Below are 17692 nucleotides of genomic sequence, written 5' to 3'. Positions count from 1 at the left end.
ATTCTAATTTTTAAAGAACTCTTTTCTTCAGTGAGCTTTTGAACCTCCTTTTCCATTTGGCTAATTCTGCTTTTTAAAGCATTCTTCTCCTCATTGGTTTTTTGGACTTCTTTTGCCAATTGAGTTAGCTTATTTTTAAAGGTGTTATTTTCTTTAGCATTTTTTGGGTTCCCTTTAGCAAGCTGTTGACTCGCTTTTCATGATTTTCTTGAATTGCTCTCATTTCTCTTCCCAATTTTTCCTCCACCTCTTTTACTTGATTTTCAAAATCCTTTTTGAGTTCTTCCATGGCCTGAGACCATTGCATATTTACTTTGGAGGCCCCTGGTGGTAAGTATTATTCTTCCTCATCTGAAAGGATGGAAGAAAATACTTGTTCACCAAGATAACAACCTTCCATAGTCTTATTTTTTCCCTTTCTTGGGCATTTTCCCAGCCTGTTACTTGACTTTGAGTCCTTTATCAAGAGGAGGGTATACTCTGGGAACCTATAAGTTCTCAGTTCTTCCAAGGTGACTCAGTCAAGAGAGAGGAGTTTGCTCCTCTCCTGTCCTGTGCTCTGGTCTGGAAGCTATCAAAGTTTTTCTGCCCACGATGTGCAAGTAGAATTCCCTTTCCAGAGCCTCCACCACCTCCACCACCCCAGCAGTCTTCCTTACCGCATGGCTGTCACTCAGAACTGAGACCTAGATCAGTGCCTCAATTCCCCCAGGGGCTTTAGGTTGAAGGCTCCAAAGCAGCTGCCATACCTGTCTGAGCTTGGACAGGACCCTGCTCCCTTCTCACCCAGGAGAAAAAGCTTTTTCACTGACCTTTGAAGTATCTTTGGCATTTGCGGGTAGAGGAATCTGAGAGTGCTGCTAAGGATTCCACCCCAGAGGCCTGTTCTGGTCCTGTCCCTGCTGCGCCCTGTGGCCAAAGCTGGGCTGTGCTCTGTGGGTTGCACTTTGCAACATGATCTGTGCAACAGACCTTTCTTGTCAGCCTTCCAGGATACCTTGGGCTGGAAATCTCTTTCACTCTGTTGTTTTGTGGCTTCTACTGCTCTAGAATTTGTTTAGAGTCATTTTTTTTACAGATATTTTATGCATTGTGTGGGAAGAGCTAGAGTATGTGTGTATTTCTACTCCACCATCTTGGCTCTGCCCCTCCCCCCATTCTTCATTTTCAAAGAGAACCAATGACATCACAGATGGTGTCTTGACTTGGGCATGAATTGGATCTAAGTGAGGCAGAGTTGCACAAATTCACTGAAGTTCATGGGCAAGGCAAAAGTCAAGATGAATGGCTATGACTCAGGATAGAGTGGATGACCATGGAGTCTTTGATGATAATCATGACTTTAACTAAGTCATTGATGAGAAATCTCCAAAAGCACAAGACCAAGGTCAAATCTCTGGAATACTCCACTGGAGACCTCCTGCCACATTGCCATTTGATCATCAATAGCTACTCATTGTGTCTGGCTATCCATCATAGTTGTACTATTGTCAAGTATTCATGGACATCTTCTCCACAAGAACAGTAATAGACAGTTAATTAATACTTAATATTCACAAGTGGATCTGAGATCAATTTAATTTTGGAGTTCCCTTTCTAATGATGCAACCCATGCAAATCTGCCCATCCTGCATTACTTTCGTCCATGTTCTTCTAGAATCTGGAAACAAAGGTTCCACCCAATGTATTATACAGACCTTTCTTGTTTTGGTCTGACCTTGAGAAGATATTAGTGGAGCATTCTGGTCCATATACCTGTCATCCCTTGCTCAATGATACATAATCATTCATCTTCTCCTCCTGACATACAATTCCTTGACATCTATTATTTCTGTATTTCATAATTCCTTACTGGTTATGATATCTCCCCCCGGCCCCAAGAAAATAACAGTGCAATTTTAAGCTTTGATAGCTTAATTGGATAAAATCGCTTTAATGGTTATTTTGTTTTCTTTCACATAAACTTAAAATTGAATTAAGACTTTTGCGACAACTTTTATATTGCTCATACCTACTACTTTTACTTATCTTTAATTATTTACAAATAGTGATGTTCCACATATTACTGTCACATTGCAAGATTAATAAAAAATATTAGTTTGTAAAAGATGAGTCTTTAAAGATGAGCTTTGCATTCTCCTGAAATAATAACAATAAACAACATTTTTATAACACCTTAAGGTTTGCAAAGTTATATATATAATCTCATTAGATCCTCAGAATAACACTGTGAGGTATTTGTTATTATTTCACAGATGAGAAACATGCTTTGTGTGTTCAAGTGACTGCCCTTGTTCATACAACTAGTGCTTGAGATAGGATTTTAACTGAAGTCTCCCTGATTCCAGCATTCTATCAACTGTACTACTTAGCTGCCAGAAGCAATCCAGCCTGCTCTCCTACTCTTTTTAAGCTCTGAGACCAACTCATTTTCTACCTATACTGTCATAGTATTGAGTAAACTTTATGAGGTTTCCATCTAAATTCCTGTGGAAAACTGGGCAAAAGACAATTTCTATTCATTTTGGTCTTTGCTGTGTATATGGACAGGCCAAAATCTTTTAAGTGATTATGGATCTTTTCCATGAGATTCTGAAACGTCTTGGGGAATGACGCAAGCATAACAATGCCATCCATAAGCAGTAATATCTGAGGGACCTCATCATCCACAGAGAGAACTCCTCCTGAACCAGGCCTCCTTTATCACTATGTTGAATAACTTTTGTGAGTATTTCTTTGGGGAGCACATAAGAAAGTGATTAAGAATATACTAATAATAGAAATAATAATAATAATGATAGAAATTAAACTGTCTCCATGCTATGATCCTTCAAATACTCATAGACTCTCGTAAAAGAGGTCGTCAATTTGGGCATGGATTACCCTCATAATAAAACTTCAGAGTAGGAATATAGATTAGTAGCTATTGATATACTGTTTTCCTCATTCAGCATTAATAAGGTCAAAGTATAAACATTTTACTAATTTTCAGGATGTTGTTCAAGCTTTCCATTTTTTAAAATTTCCATAATTTATTTAAATAATTTAAAGTTAAGTCTTTTAGTTGTATATTATATCTTTCTTTCATTATCATCCTTCTTGTTTACTATAAATTCTCCTCTTAGTTCTGAGGGGGCTATGGCCTGACCCTGAACAGATAGCTGACTCAGGAATAGCTCCTATGTGTAGAATAATTCTTTCCTGTCTATCCAAAAGTGGAAAATTTTCATTTTTAATGATTTTATTTGGTGCTTGCCATGGCCAGAGGTTATTAATTCTTTTTTTAAAAAATGTTCATGATGTAGCAGTGTGGAACTTGATTAAAATCTAAAAATCTTTTATTTCTTTCTCCTGAACCATGCTTTCCCATATATCTCTTCTTATCTTCAATTTTTCCCCACCTTTGAGTTCCCATCATATATCAAAATTAATGTTGATTTAATTTGGAGGATCTTATCATGATTTCTGTAGGATTTCTGTCTTCAGAAACGTAAGCTTCAATTATTCTCATGGTTATATTTTTGCAAATAATTTTCATGATTATTGCAATACAAAATGACCAAATGTTATAAGAAAGTTTCATATAACCTTTGGACATACAATGAAATTCACTTGCAACTTCTTTACTTGCCTTGCCAAGGATTATCTGGCATCCTTCTTTTCATGTAGCTGCAACTTCCTTCTTTCTTCTACTTTGGGATATAGTGAGACTGTCAAGATTGATACGATTCAGCTCCTCAAGTAGTATACTCAAGCGTAGACATTGGATGAAGATCTTTCCCTTGAAGTGCCAATCAACTTGACATTTGTTGCCAACTTAAAATCTGGGTGATACTTAAGCACCATCTATCCTCTTTCCCACCACACTGCCACCATCCCTGAGGAAGTAGAAGTGGGTTGAGCAAGACCAAGGACCTTTAAAAATTTTTCTGTTTCATGTTCATCACCAGGTGGCCAACGTACTGGCGAGGTACTTCTTCATGATTAACTAGGTTGTTCCTTACAAAACAAATGTCCTCTCTTCCTGGGACCATACTCAAAGCCTTTCCAGCATGGTAGTGCCTGGTGTAGTTTCTGCTCCACTGCATAGCCTTGGAGAGCCTAAGGTTACTTTACCCCATAGTAAGTCACCAAAGTAAGACTATGTGAGATAGTTTATTAACAGTTTTGTTAAAATCTAGATAAATTATGTCCATATAGCATCCTCCTTACTTACTAGTTTAATAATTTGGTCAAAAGAAGTAAGGTTAGTTGGTTATGAACTGTCCTTGATGAAGCCATGTTGATTCCTTGTGATCATTACTTCTGTTTCTAAATGTTTACTCTTTAACAATCTATTCCAAAGTTATTTCCAGAAATCAAAGCAAAACTCTTCTAGAATGTAGTCTATACACTCTGTTCTCTTCCTTTTTTTTTTTTTTTTTTTTTAGAAATTGTGACTGCAGTTACCCTTCTTCAATCATATGGTACCTCTCCTAGTTTCCATGATATTTCAAGCATTACTATTAGCGCTTCTGCAATTACACCTGCCAGGTTTTTTTTCAGTTTCCAAAGATATAATTCACCTTGATTTGAATTTATCTAAGGAAACTTGGTGGTTCTCTCTTTCTCTTTTCTTAAAGTGACTATCAGTTTCCTAAGTTCTCATTCCCCACTTCGCCATAGGCAGAGGAGATGTCAGAAAAGCTGGGGAAACGTTTTGCCTACTGTTGTTGGTGGAAGGAGTAGAAGGGTCTCTGGGCAACAGGAGACTTCATCCTGTTTTTTGGAGAGTGATGAAGATCTGGGAGAGGATGGGATAAGATTTTTCTTCCTGTTAGAATCCTGAGAGTATAAAGTCCCCACCAACCTTCCTGAGGGTTCTAGAGATAGTAGAGAAGGGTTTGTGTTTGTCTAGGCAGAGGGACAAGGTCTCTAGGAACCAAAGTCAACACCCCACTTTCTTTGTCCAGCTGGGAGGGTCTGAGCTGGGGAACAGGGTCCTTGGGCAATTAGAATACTTCCCAGAAAGCAGAAACTTCCTTGAAGACTGGACTAGGTAATGACCCTAGCCAGAGGCAAGTGGGGCCAATGATCAGGGAAATGAGACAACTTTTCAGGGGACTACTTTGGGATTGTAACACTAGAGAGAAAAACTGAGAGGTGAGTTTCCCCACTGGGTCCAGAGGGTGAAGATCCTAGTTCACCCACATTATAAACAATGGACTGACCCAGTGAGGGTTGTACTTTCTTTCCTTTGCTTCATCTTTCATCTTGACTTTGAGAAATGGATTTTGGGTTGTCTGTTTCTTTTTTCTCTGTTGGCTGTCCTTCTCAGTTTCAGGTGCTGGAGATGATCCTCATGAGATCTGGGAGTCTAAGCCATTACAGTCTTGGAATCAAGATTGCAGGCAAAATAGTACAGCCTACTTGCCTAGTATGGAAGCCCTGAGAAGTCAGGGTACCTAGGACTTGAACCCAAAGGGGATTTTGGACTTAGAACTGAAATTGTGTTCTATAGGAACTGAGCTAACCTATGAACCTAAACCCCCTCTCCTCAGAGACTGAGGAGGTACATGGGGGTAGGGGAATTGTATTTCTCACATTCTGAGGTAGTAAGCTTGTATATTTGTGATTATGTCTTTTGAAGTAAATATTTCTGTGTAAAAGCTAATCTGTTAGTGGTTAAACAGAACTGGGATGCTGGGGCACACCCCTTCCATTTGAGGTAACACCATTCATGGAAGCTGAATCCAATGGCAAAGAACATAGACCCCCAATCCTCCTTAAGGGTACAGGAGAACCATGGGAGTGGGATAAAATTTTTGATGCCTGGCCTATAGGCAGTGAATGCCGCAAAAGTCTATATTGCAAATGATTTTCTCTTCATTGACCCCTCCCCGCTTTGGATTCTCTGTTTCCCATTCTTGGATACAGGGAGGGAACTGGGTGCTATTTGTAGATCTGTGAGGGTATTGCATCAGAAATAAGTTCTTTGGATTCTCTTTACCATCCCCTCCTCTCGAAAAAAAAAACCACCTCTAAAATGTTTTTAAACAAACTATCACGTTAACTATAAAACATTCAACAAAGTAGATCCTCTTTAGACATGCTATGGTAAATAACTTGCCCATCCGAGTACACGGTGTTCTTTGCGTGACAGCTTAGAGCTGTCATAGAACTACGGTGAGGTAGAAGGCTTGTCTGATACAGTTGAGAGCTAGGCATATGCAGAATTTGGTTCTAGACTGCCTTCCTACTTCCACCTCTTCTGCCTCTTAGAATTTCTAACTTCATTCTAGACTCAGCTCATTGGTATCTGCTACAGGAAACTTGACCCTGCACATTTCTTGCTTTCTCAACTCCCTAAGCTCTTACCTCATTTTGCTACTGGAAGGAAATTAGGCCATGGAAACAGGATAACCTGACTACAAATCCCACCTCAGATGCTTATTAGCTGTGTGGTCCTGGCCAAGTCACTTGACTCCTATCTGCCTCAGTTTCCTCATCTATAAAATGGCAGGTGATGGTAGCACCTACCTCTTCAGGTTATTGTGAGGATCAAATGAAATAATATTTGTAAAATACTTTCTAACTTTGAAGTGTTATATAAATGCCAACTATTTTCCCTATTCTTCTTGTTCAAATTATAGTATATTCATCTGTTCATATTCAGTTGAATGTAAACCCTTGCCCAGTTGGAATTGTTTTCCTCTTGTCTTTCTATCACCAGCTCCCAGCTCAATGTCTTTCAAACAACAGACTTAATAAGTGCTTGATGGCTTGTTGGCTTGAATTTCGTCTTTATGTCTACAACTCACCGTGGGACTTGGAACAAATTTCCTTATTTGTAAAGAGTTTAGGGTTCCAGCTCTGATTCTCTCTCCCCGCCTCTGCTTGCCTTGTCTCGTCTGTTTCTCACTTGTCATTACTTTGTGCCACCAAAAAAGACAAAAGAGTAAAAAGATCTCAATATTCATGATGTAACGTTTTTCACACAGAGTGGCAATTCTATTGATCCATGTGGGTAGAGTAGGAAACTTCCTTTAAGGGGAGTGGATTTTGCTAATTCATGTATTTTTACTTTCTGGACCAGCACTGCTTGTGATCCAAGAGCACCAGTTTGTGTGACCACTGATCAAGATTATGGGTGCGTCCTATAGACACAGAACAGAGTGTTCACAAAGCTAACTGGTTCATGGATCCATGACCTCATTAGCACCATGTGCTAGCCAGCTGAAGACTAATGAAAACCAATCAAGTGTTTTTATAGGATAAAGGGTCCTGCCATCATAAGACCAAACAACACGTTCTTTTCTTAGTCTGTCATTCTCCTAGAACACTTCATCTACCCCATTGTCATTTGATGTCCCAATTAAAGAGGTTTGTGGGTAAAGTTTTATAGAAGCTTAGAACAATTTTTTGTTTGTTTTATTTAGCTAATGTAAGGCAAATATATTGAACAATATTGTGACAAATTTATTTGGGAACCCCAATAAAATTTTCTGCAAACAGGAAAGGCCTGAGTTCCTCTATAAAAAATAATGTTAAAATACTATACTCTTTTCCTTCCACTAATACAAAGCCTCCCTGTATTTAATCAGACAGAAACTATTTATCTTATAAATTAAGCCCCAGGTAATCAAGCCATCAACAAAATTTGCAGGGAAAGGCAGGAAGATCTTTGAAATGCCAATAATAAATTATTAATTCATAATCAAGTTAAATAATTGCTTGAGATAAATTTTCATGAGAAATTGAGTTTTCTACTTAATCACTAAGTAAATTATGTACAATTAGCATTTTGGTCTTTTTACTGTCCCAGTGTTCAACAGATAAATACCAGAATTGCCTACATTCTGTGTCATAAGCATGGTAAGTTTATAATCAAATGAACTATACACAGGGACATAAATGACTCAGCAGGGTATTTATTATGGATGGGACATGAAATGTATTGGATTTGTGTTAGTTACACATTTGTTAAGAGTTTTCTCTGTGCCAGGTGCATTGTGCTAAGTTGAACACAAGAATGGTATACCAGTCTCCACTCTCACAGTATAAAACTTCTTTGGATGCTAATGGGATGGTGGGTGACATGAAGTGAAATCTATGTAGTCAAAATAGCCACCAACCGTAACATCCTATACGTGGCACCTTTACCCTCTATTTCTCCGGGTTGGCTAGATCATTCCAAACTGCTCTTACTACATTCCCGGAGATAGGCCACCACTGAATAGTTACATTCAGACTCTCTCAGAATCTAGGGGTAACCCTGTTGAGGAGAAATATACTCACCAATGTAGCTTTTAAGCTGTCATATTTTCTATCAATATAACCAATAACCTATAAGGCAACAAGTCATCATAGCGCATGACATTTACACAATCAGCCACTCGCAGTAATGATGTTTTTAGATCTTAAACAAAACCATTTACTTAACAAAAAGATAATAATAATACATCTTTTATGCACTAATACATAGAAATCAATACATAAATAAGAAAATGCATCACAATACACAGATGGACCTGAATCACACTCTCCTACTAATGCACCCAGTATCTTTAGGGAAGAGTGGGTACACATGGGAACCAGGCAGGTGTACATAAAGAAGAAAAACTCATGTACTTATTGTCCAGCACAACTCTGGACTCTAGACTTTGATCTGTTCCATTCTAACCTCTTTACTTCTCTACTTGAACATATCATTTACAAACTTTTTTAAGATACCATAGTCCTTAAAAGTACATTTAGATGATAGAGGCTCTTAAAAAGCTATTCTTCACAAACTTTAGATGGAAACATTTAGAATTATCTGCATGCATACGAACAGAAGGAAAATCAGCCCATGTCTAATATTTGTCCATATGTCAGTGATTTCTGTGAAAACTGATGCAGAATTAAAAACAAACAAAAAATCCCCAAATGCTGTTTTTGATATTTGCTTTCTTAAAAAACAATGACAATGTTCTGAAAATAAATTATCATTTAGAATTTTTTCTAAAGTGCATTTAGAAACTATTACCTCGATATGAATAGCAGTTTTCTTTAAGCCAGAGAAGGGCAAACCTCATAAAACTGACTATTTCTGACTATTTCTATATGTCCAGACTAGTCAGTTATTCACTTCCTCTGATAATGTGTTGTCCACAAAGACCAAAATAGAAACAAACAAACAAACAACAACAAAACCCCAGAATTCATAGCGATGTAACTTAGGTCAACTCTTTAAGACAAACAAACTTAGCCAGCTTACTCAAGCAGCTGCAAAGTTGTTGTTTTTTTTCTTTTCCTTCTCAATCCAGAGTTGGAAATAGATAGCAAAAGCTTCACTTCTCTCAAATTCTATGTGGCTCTGAAGGTCAACAGTTGTCACTCATTGGTCAATGAAGTCAATTTTCTCTCTCCTACAAATCAGGAATCACTTAGATGAAGATCTTCTTTAAACAGACTGCTTCTAATAGTCAAAATTCCAATAGAATATATTTTTTTAAAAATTATTTTAAAAATACACATGTAAAAATTTTTTTTAACTTTTTTTTAAATTTTGAGATCTACACTCTCTCCATCCCTTCTTCTCTCCTCTTCTCATTGAGAAGGCAATCAGTTTGATACAGAGTTATACATGTCCAGTCTTGAAAATATATTTCTATATTAGTCATGTTGTGAAAGAAAACACAGCCAAAAAAAAAACCAAGAGAAATAAAGTAAAAAAAAAAGTATGCTTCAATCTGCTTTCAAACTCCATTAGTTCTTTCTCTGGATATGGATAGTCAGAGTAGTTTTTAATGCCTCCACTGTCTTCAAATGTCAGATTATTAAGTTTCTATAACTAATTCCTATCCTTGGTTCCCTTGTCTTCAATAGCTGGAATGAAACATTCCTGATTCTCAGTCACTCACCTTTCACTTAAAAAGATACATCTCTTCAAACTTCTGTCAAATCAGCATTCTTTTTTTTTAATTGAAATATTTTATTTGTTTTCAGTGTAGACAATCACCATATATCTTACATTTTTTTCTATTCCCTCCTTACTCCCTCCCTGAGACAGTGTACAATCTTATATAGATTAGACACTTACATTCCTATTAAATGCGTGCTGCATGGAAGAATTAAAATGAATGGGGGAAACCATAAAACAAAACAAAACATAACCTGATACAAAAGAAAATGGTCTGTTTCTATCTGTGATCCAATTCCATAGTTCTTTCTCTGGATGTGGAAGGTGTTTTGCCTCAAGAGTCCATTGGATATTTTTTAAGTCCACACATTTCAATGAAGTACTAAGTCCACCAGAAAAATTCCTCACACACTGTAGTTGTTGTGTACAAAGTTTTCCTGGTTCTGCTCCTTTCACTCAGTATCCGTTTCAACATTCCTTTTAAAAGCTCGCCTCAGGGAGAGCCAAGATGGCGGAGTAGAAAGACGCACATACACATAGCTCCAAACCCACAACCCACAGAACGACTAGAGGGGACCAACTCATGGTGAATTCTGCACCCAGAGGCCATGGAATATTGGAGCGAGGGAGGTTTCTGTTCCGGAGAGACCTGCAAACCTCTCGCGGGGGGTCCTTCACACTGTGGACTGGGCACCGGGACTGGGAGCTGAGTGCAGCCCTGCAGCGGCGGCGACACCGTGAGGAAAAGATACGAGCGGGCTACGGGGACGGGATATCCTGTGGCCACGCGGGTCCCTCCACCCACAGAGGGACCTGCAAACCTCTCGCAAAAGGTCCATCGCGCTGCAGACACGGAGCCCAGCCCAGACCTGCTGCGGCCGCGGCTCCAAGAGGTACAGATCTGAGCAGTCTTCAGAGACGGGATCTCCAGCAGCGGCACAAGCCCCTCCACCCACAGGTGACGGGGGTCGGTGAGAGAGTCTCTTTGGCGGGTCAAGAGGGGAGTGGGGTGCCCCCATGGCTCGGGCCCCCCTGGGAGATAGAAGCTGAGAGGTGGCTGCAGACAGGGGCTCCCCAAGCAGGCGGGAGCCTGGATCCATTGTGGAAGGTCTGTGCATAAACCCCCTGAGGGAACTGTGCCTGAGAGGCAGCCCTGCCCCAACCTGACCATCTGAACTTAATTCTCACACTGAATAGCAGCCCTGCCCCCGCCAAAAATCCTAAGGCGGGAAGCAGCATTTGAATCTCAGTCCCCAAACGCTGGCTGGGAGGACCAGGAGGCGAGGTGGGTGTGAGGAGAATATTCAGAGGTCAAGCCACTGGCTGGGGAGAATGCCCAGAAAAGGGAAAAGAAATAAAACTATTGAAGGGTACTTTCTCGGAGAAAAGACACTTCCTCCCTTCCTTTCTGACGAGGAAGAACAATGCTTACCATCAGGCAAAGACACAGAAATCAAGGATTCTGTGTCCCAGCCCACCCAATGGGCTCAGGCCATGGAAGAGCTCAAAAAGAATTTTGAAAATCAAGTTAGAGAGGTGGAGGAAAAGCTGGGAAGAGAAATGAAAGACATGAAGTCAAAGCATAAACAGCAGATCAGCTCCCTGCTAAAGGAGAACCAAAAAAATGTTGAAGAAATTAACACCTTGAAAACTAGCCTAACTCTATTGGCAAAAGAGGTTCAAAAGGCCAATGAGGAGAAGAATGCTTTCAAAAACAGAATTAGCCAAATGGAAAAGGAGATTCAAAAGCTCACTGAAGAAAATAGATCTTTCAAAACTGGAATGGCACAGATGGACGCTAAGGACTTCATGAGAAAGACAGATATCACAGAACATAGCGAGAAGATTCGAAAAATGGAAGATAATGTGAAATATCTTATTGGAAAAGCAACTGACCTGGAAAATAGAATCAGGAGAGACAATGTAAAAATTCTGGGACTACCTGAAAACCATGATCAAAGGAAGAGCCTAGACATCATCTTCCATGAAATAATCAAGGAAAACTGCCCTGAGATTCTAGAACCAGAGGGCAAAATAAATATTCAAGGAATCCGCAGAACACCGCATGAAAGAGATCCAAAAAGAGAAACTCCTAGGAACATTGTGGCCAAATTCCAGAACTCCCAGGTGAAGGAGAAAATATTGCAAGCAGCTAGAAAGAAACAATTCAAGTATTGTGGAAATACAATCAGGATAACACAAGATCTAGCACCCTCTACATTAAGGGATCGAAGGAAATGGAATAGGATATTCCAGAAGTCAAAGGAACTAGGACTAAAACCAAGAATCACCTACCCAGCAAAACTGAGTATAATACTTCAGGAGAAAAAATGGTCTTTCAATGAAATAGAGGATTTTCAAATTTTCTTGGTGAAAAGACCAGAGCTGGAAAGAAAATTTGACTTTCTAACACAAGAATGAAGAGAACCATGAAAAGGTGAACAGCAAAGAGAAGTCATAAGGGACTTACTAAAGTTGAACTGTTTACATTCCTACATGGAAAGACAATATTTGTAACTCTTGAAACATTTCAGTATCTGGGTACTGGGTGGGAGTACACACACACACACATGCACACATGCACACATACATAGAGACAGAATGCACAGAGTGAATTGAAGAGGATGGGATCATATCTTAAAAAAAAAATGAAATCAAGCAGTGAGAGAGAAATATATTGGGAGGAGAAAGGGAGAAGTTGAATGGGGCAAATTATCTCTCATAAAAGAGGCAAGAAAAAGACTTATTATTGGAGAGATAAAGAGGGGAGGCAAGAGAAAAACATGAGGTCTATCTCATCACATTCCACTAAAGGAAAGAATAAAATGCACACTCATTTTGATAGGAAAACCTATCTCATAATACAGGAGAGTGGGGGACAGGGGCACAAGCAGGGTGGGGGGGAGGATGGAGGGGAGGGCATGGGGAGAAGAATGCAATCCGAGGTCGACACTCATGGGGAGGGAAAGGATCATAAGAGAATAGCAGTAATGGGGGACAGGATAGGATGGAGGGAAATATAGTTAGTCCTATACAACACAACTAGTATGGAAATCATTTGCAAAACTACACAGATTTGGCCTATATTGAATTGCTTGTCTTCCAAGGGGAAGGGGTGGAGAGGGAGGGAGCTAAAGAAGTTGGAACTCAAAGTGTTAGGATCAAATGCAATGTTCCTACCACTAGGAAATAAGAAATACAGGTTAAGGGGTCAAGAAAGCTATCGGGCCCTACAGGACAAAAGAGAAGACGGAGACAAGGGCAGGGAGGGAGGATAGAGGAGAGAGCAGATTGGTCACAGGGGCAATAAGAATGCTTGGGTTTGGGGGGGAGGGGATAAAAGGGGAGAAAATTTGTAACCCAAAATTTTGTGAAAATAAATGTTAAAAGTTAAATAAAAAAAAATAATAAAAAAATAAAAGCTCGCCTCAGTCTCCAAATGTTAATATGAATTCTGATATTTCAGTTTCATCCTCTTTAGATATAATAGTTACATGCAAATGAACTGATTTACCAGAAGCCTCTGTAGCTCTAACTTCTTCCACGTGTTCCAAACACTGAGTTTTTTAAAACTAATATTTCACCAATTTTCAATAAAGAAAGGATCATTTTTGCTTCTTTATAACACTGAATTTTTCCCCAGCCTAAGTAACAAGGCTGCCTTTAGGAGTGAGAGAAAAGGTGGCATGTGCCAGGTACATGAAACCACCACCATCATCTCAATATGACCTCCATGAAGACCCTGATGGAGATGTAATAGGACCTTGACTCGTATACCAACTTGCCTTGGGACAGACACTGACACCTCATGCTTAGACTATTGCTGCAATTTGATTAGTCTCCTTGCCTCCTGTCTTCCCACTCCAGTCTATTTTCCTCTCAGGCCAAAGTGATCTCCTCAAAGCTCAGGTCTGGCCATCAAACTCCCTTACTCAACAAACTAAGGTGGATCCCTATCACCTCCAGGACTATCTATCTATCTATCTATCTATCTATCTATCTATCTATCTATCTATCTATCTATCTATCATCTATCATCTATCTATATATATACCTACACATATGCACATATATGTGCGTATGCATATATATATACATACACACAAGGGCAGCTAGGTAGTCCAGCGGATAGAGCACCAGTGCAGAAGTCAGGAGGACCTGAGTTCAAATTTCACCTCAGACACTTGACATTCACTGGCTGTGTGACCTTGGGCAAATCACTTAATCCCAATTGCCTCATCCTAGGTCATCTCCAGTCATCCTGATGAATATCTGGCCACTGGATTCAGATGGCTCTGGAGGAGAAGGGAGGCTGGTGACCTGCACAGACCTCCCTCACTCAAAACAAAGTCAAGTACAAGTCATGTCATTATTTCTCTGATGGCATGGTCTTCTTTAGCAATGAAGGATGAACACATACATACACACACACACACACACACACACACACACACACACACATACACATACACTCTATTTGGCTCTTCACAATCTGTCTTTTTTCTACCTTTCCAGTGTCATTTACTCACCCCCACATACTTTATGATCCAGTATTACATATTACTAGTATTACTACATATTTCTAGTATTCCATCTCTCAAATCTGTGATTTTTCACCTCTGTGACTGAAATGCCCTCCCTCCTGACCTCTACCTCTTGGTTTCTCTAGTTTCCTTTAAGATAGCTCAAATCTCACCTTCCATGAGACTGTTCCACAGAATTTCTCACTCTTCCATCCCTAAATGCATGCTCCTTCCAAAATTGCCTCTAATTTAACTTGTATATATGTTGTATGTGCAATTGTTTGCATATTGTCTCCCCCATTAGACTTTCAGATCCTTGAGAGCAGGCACTGTCTTTGTTTTGTATATACTTTGTGTGTATGTATATGTTTGTGTATGTATATGTGTGTGCATATATACATATATATACATATGTGTAGATATGTACATATACACACATATATTTACTTTCTTTATATGCCTAATACTTACTTTTGTGTATTGTTATTGTTGTTGTTACTATTATTTCTGAGTCATGTCTGACTTTTGTGACCCCATGGATTGTCCTGGAATTGTTTGCCATTTTCTTCTCCTGTGGATTAGGGTAAACAAAGGTAAAGTGACTTGCCCACGGTCACACTGCTAGTAAGTGTCTGAGGCCAGATTTGAACTTAACTCTCCCTGACTCAGTGCTTTATCCACTGAGTCATCTAGCTGCCCCACTTCATACATAGTAAGCCCTTAATAAAGACTTATTGGCTGGCACTAGAAATATTAGCTGTGGCAATAAGAGAAGAAAAAGAAATTGAAGGAATTAGAATAGGCAAACAAGAAACTAAGTTATCACTCTTTGCAGATGTTATGATGATATACTTAGAGAATCCCAGACAATCAAGTAAAAAACTACTTGAAATAATGAAAAACTTTGGCAAAGTTGCAGGTTACAAAATAAACCCACACAAATCTTCTGCATTTCTACATATTACTAACAAAACCCAACAGCAAGAGATAGAAAGAGAAATTCTATTTAAAGCTAGGGTAGATACTATAAAATACTTGGGAGTTTACCCGCCAAAACAAACCCAGGGACTATATGAACACAATTACAAAACACTTTTCGCACAAATAAAATCAGATCTAAGTGGAAAAACATCCATTGCTTGTGGGTAGATCAAGCCAATATGATAAAAATGACAATTCTACCTAAGTTAATTTACTCATGCAGTGCCATACCAATCAAACTATCAGATAATTATTTTCTAGAGCTGGAAAAAATATCAAAATTCATATGGAAGAACAAAAGGTCCAGCATATCAAGGGAACTAATGAAAAGAAATGCTAGGGAAGGTTCTGTTCACATCACTCAGCATCAGTTCATGTTAAGTCTTTCCAGGTTTTTCTGAAACCTACCTACTTATCATTTCTTGTAGCACAGTAATATTCCATTACATTCATATACCACAACTTCTTCAGTCAATCCCCAGTTGATGGGCACTCCCTCAATTTTCAATTCTTGGCCACCACAAAAAGAGCTAGTATAAATATTTCTGTACATGAGGGTCCTTTTCCCATTTGTATGCCCTCTTTGGAATACAGACATAGAAGTGGTATTGATGGATCAAAGGGTATGTACAATTTTATAGCCCTTTGGACATAAGAACTTGTTATTTCTGAGTTGAACTGTTAAATTTAACCACTATGTTTTTGGTGGTTACAGCCTTGTTGTTTTTTGTTTGTTTTGTTTTGTTTTCTAGAGGTGATCTATGAATTTTTTTCAATTGGCATTTCATTTTCTATGTTCAGAAGTTCTGAGCAATTTTCTTCTTTATTCCTCCCTTAAGTTAATAAGGAATTTTCTCCTGTTATGTTCTTCTGTGAGATCTACTATCCTTAGATTGGCCCTATGCATCTTGTCTTTGAGATCAGTATGCTTGCTCACATAGCAAGAATATTTTATTTTAATGTGATTGTTTTTTACTCTTCTTCTAGACTGTTCTTTATTTCTGTATAGTTACACTTCCAATTTATTACTCTCTCTCCTTTGTGAAACTTGCCATTGCAGATAATAATCTTTTTTTTCTTTCCATTATTTATTATGCATCATAAATTACACTCTCATAATTCTAATTTCTCTTTCAAACTACCCAGGAATAGTGTATTATGATTCTATGTTCTCAAATTTCATAGAGTTTTCTGTCTCAAATTTTGGATAATTTTCCTTTGTTTTGCAGTTTTTCTTCATAGATGCCTGAACTCCTTTCCTTTTGCTGTTAATGTTCATTCCTCTGCATATATTTAAGGTTTTGGTTTTCTTTTTCCCAAGCTCTTTAGGTAATTTTATTCTTTTGTTTTCCTCCTTATATTCTCTTATTGCTCACTTTCTGACTCTCTCCCTTCTGGTGGTAGTTTCCTTGTAGTCTAGATTTCAAAGCATCGCAGCCTCCCTCCATACTGGGCAATTCCTGGCTCACCAGCCTAGGTCTCTAGCCCAAGTGACTTTTGAGGGAGACAGAACTGACCCCAGATGAATTCTTGATTCTATTTCTCAGGTTTAGTGGCATGTTGTATAAACCTGAAGCTCATCCCTACCCCACACATGATATCTTGTCCTGCTGTCTCTGTTCTTCAGTTCTCTGTACAGGGAGTTCAGAGCATTGCCACAGTACCAGAGTGGCACAGGGTGATTTCTGTCATTTGGTTCTGGAAGAAGGTAGGGTTGAGAGGTGAAGTTGAGCTCTATTTCAAGCCCTGATGCATGCACCATCCCTTTCTCTCAGTTTCTCTGCTCTGGAATCCTGCTGCAGTGGAGCCCCAACTTCCGCAAACTTCTGCAGCCAGGGGCTAGGGTCTCCACCTCAATGGTGGTGTGTGTGTGTGTGTGTGTGTGTGTGTGTGTGTGTGTGTGTGTGTGTGTGGAGGGGGGACCAGGGTGTGGTGCTAGATTTTGTTGCAAACCCTCGTCAAGTCTTAAGATCTGCGAGTGCAGCCTTTCTGTCTGGGATGTGGAGGAGGAGTGCTGAGCAAGCTCTTGCTAAGTATCAATTCATAGTTTGTTTGTTTTTTCTTTTTTTAAATTCTTTTGAATTTCAAGTGATCTCCAGCACTTTTTAAATTGTGGGTTGCCACCCCATGTGGGGTTGTGAAAAATTTGTCAACAGTAAAAGCTTTCTGAACACACAATGACCAAAAATTAATTAAAAATCAAAAGGGTAATAAACCAGAGGTGTTTCAGGCAACTTTGGTTCTGAACACTTTGCACTGCTCATGCCCTCTGGCCGCACAACACCAGTGGATTCTGCCAAAATGC

The sequence above is a fragment of the Notamacropus eugenii genome, chromosome 3 (genome assembly GCF_028372415.1).
Source record: "Notamacropus eugenii isolate mMacEug1 chromosome 3, mMacEug1.pri_v2, whole genome shotgun sequence".
In the NCBI taxonomy this organism is placed as follows: Eukaryota; Metazoa; Chordata; class Mammalia; order Diprotodontia; family Macropodidae; genus Notamacropus; species Notamacropus eugenii.
This window is presented reverse-complemented; position numbering follows the sequence as displayed.